The sequence below is a fragment of the Lethenteron reissneri genome, chromosome 61 (assembly GCF_015708825.2).
Source record: "Lethenteron reissneri isolate LAM-NWPU_2019-01 chromosome 61, ASM1570882v1, whole genome shotgun sequence".
Taxonomy (NCBI): Eukaryota; Metazoa; Chordata; class Hyperoartia; order Petromyzontiformes; family Petromyzontidae; genus Lethenteron; species Lethenteron reissneri.
In genome coordinates, this window is record NC_083839.1 from 7,952,835 (window position 1) to 7,956,003 (window position 3,169).

Below are 3,169 nucleotides of genomic sequence, written 5' to 3' on the forward strand. Positions count from 1 at the left end.
GATGGTAACCTGGTAATAAAATTGTGGTAATTGGCGATGGTAACCTGGTAGTCAAATTTTGTTCAATGGCGATGGTAACCTGGTAGTCAAATTGTGTTCATTGACGATGGTAACCTCGTAGTCAAATTGTGTTCATTGACGATGTTAACCTCGTAGTCAAATTGTGTTCATTGGCGATGGTAACCTGGTAGTCAAATTGTGTTCATTGGCGATGGTAACCTGGAGGTCAAATTGTGTTCATTGGCGATGGTAACCTGGAGGTCAAATTGTGTTCATTGGCGATGGTAACCTGGAGGTCAAATTGTGTTCATTGGCGATGGTAACCTGGTAGTCAAATTGTGTTCATTGGTGATGGTAACCTGGAGGTCAAATTGTGTTCATTGGCAATGGTAACCTGGAGGTCAAATTGTGTTCATTGGCGATGGTAACCTGGAGGTCAAATTGTGTTCATTGGCGATGGTAACCTGGAGGTCAAATTGTGTTCATTGGCGATGGTAACCTGGAGGTCAAATTGTGTTCATTGGCGATGGTAACCTGGTAGTCAAATTGTGTTCATTTGTGATGGTAACCTGGTAGTCAAATTGTGTTCATTGGTGATGGTAACCTGGTAGTCAAATTGTGTTCATTGGTGATGGTAACCTGGTAGTCAAATTGTGTTCATTTGTGATGGTAACCTGGTGGTCAAATTGTGTTCATTGGTGATGGTAACCTGGTAGTCAAATTGTGTTCATTGGTGATGGTAACCTGGTAGTCAAATTGTTTTCATTTGTGATGGTAACCTGGTGGTCAAATTGTGTTCATTGGCGATGGTAACCTGGTAGTCAAATTGTGTTCATTGGTGATGGTAACCTGGTAGTCAAATTGTGTTCATTTGTGATGGTAACCTGGTGGTCAAATTGTGTTCATTGGTGATGGTAACCTGGTAGTCAAATTGTGTTCATTTGTGATGGTAACCTGGGAGTCAAATTGTGTTCATTGGTGATGGTAACCTGGTAGTCAAATTGTGTTCATTGGCGATGGTAACCTGGTGGTCAAATTGTGTTCATTGGCGATGGTAACCTGGTAGTCAAATTGTGTTCATTTGTGATGGTAACCTGGTAGTCAGATTGTGTTCATTGGTGATGGTAACCTGGTAGTCAAATTGTGTTCATTGGTGATGGTAACCTGGTAGTCAAATTGTGTTCATTTGTGATGGTAACCTGGGAGTCAAATTGTGTTCATTGGTGATGGTAACCTGGTAGTCAAATTGTGTTCATTGGTGATGGTAACCTGGTAGTCTAATTGTGTTCACTGGCGATGGTAACACTGCCGGGCTGCCGCGTGTCGCCTCACGGCAGGCCTCGTGCGGCTCTCGCTGCGAACGACGCCGACGCGGAGGGAAGTTCCAGGTGACGCCGCGGCATTAACCGGGGTGGCCTGGCTGCCCGGGTTCGAGCCGCGAACCTCTTGAAACGCGGCGCGGATCGCCACCGCGAGGAGCCCGGCCTCCTCCTCCGCCAGCCACGCTGCCGAGGCCGCGTCTCCTCTACAGGAGCGCCGCTGGCTGCAGCTGAAGCCGGTTTACTTCGCCAGGTGAAGCCCCACCGAGCTGCGAGCGGGGCTCTCTGTGTTCAGCAGAGACGCGGCTATGGGGCCGTCCATAAATGACGTCACGCGATTTTAGACGATTTTTGACACCCCCCCCCCTTCGTCACACGGCGTCACAAAAAGTCAGACCCCCCCCCTCAAATATGACGTCACGAAGCTCTGCCCCCCCCCCAAAACCATATTTCCGTTTGGATAAAACATGCTTCAAATCGCTTTAAACTATTTAATGTGGCGCTGCACTCTGATTTTGTAGGAGAAAACATTTATAAAAATAATATATATTTAATTAAGTAGAACGTGTTGTCTATATTTATTTAAAGTTGCATATTTTGATGTGACGTCACATTTCTCAACCCCCCCCCCCTACCTCGTCACACATCGTCACAAATGTCTGACCCCCCCCCCCAGGTGCGTGACGTCATTTATGGACGGCCCCTATCACAAATGATAGCAGTTCAACGAAGTGGGCTCATCGTCATCGTCACCATCACGCGGACGTTCATAGCAGCAGCCAAATAACTCCTCAACGCGTGATGTCGATTCTAAATGTGGAGGGGAAAGAGCGGAGGACTTAGAGAGAGACACGCAGACTCCACACATACAGCAGCAGCAGGCGTCAGGGGCGGGATCGAACCCAGGGCTTCCTGTAGACCAGGCGAGGTAGTTAACATCTCCTAGCCACCGTGATGATGATGAGAGAGAGAGAAACACGCAGACTCCAGATATACAGCAGCAGGCGTCAGGGTCAGGATCGAACCCACGACCTCCTGTACACCAGGCGAGGTAGTTAACATCTCCTAGCCACCGTGATGATGATGAGAGAGACACGCAAACTCCAAATCTACAGCAGCAGGCGTCAGGGTCTGGATCGAACCCACGCCCTCCTGTAGACCAGGCGAGGTAGTTAACATCTCCTAGCCACCGTGATGATGATGATGAGAGAGACACGCAAACTCCAAATATACAGCAGCAGGCGTCAGGGTCGGGACTGAACCCACGACCTCCTGCACACCAGGCGAGGTAGTCAACATCTCCTAGCCACCGTGGCGGCGCTGGTGGAATGAAACTCAACGCGCTCCGAGTCCAGGACTGGTTCCTTTGATCGTCAACAACCAAACGGGCCGTGCGTGTGGGGCCTGAACAGGGACATCCTATCACACGCGACGCTGTTCCGTCTGGCCATCGAACAAAGACGGTTTGATGCCTCGCGCGCTTTCAGATGCGCTTCTGCGGCCGTCTGGAACGCTCTCCCTTCCCATATCAGGATGCCACTGTGAGCGAAGTCCTTTGTAAGTCATCTAGATTTGACAAAATAATTTATTTCGAACTGCTGCCTTTGTCTTTAGTTCGCTGTCCTTCCTCCGCGCCTCCGATTGGCACGGTCGGCTACGTACGGTGCGAAAGAAGTTCAACGTACAATAGGCGACGTTTCAGACAACGTCCCTTTCCCCATCGTACAGAGAGGCCGAGTATGGATCGGTAGGCCGCGATGAGACCACGGGGATCGCATAGCCGCTCTGCCCGGGGACAGCTCGAGGTCACCCCCCTGAGCTCAACGCGGGGGCCCGGGTCCCCCCCCCCC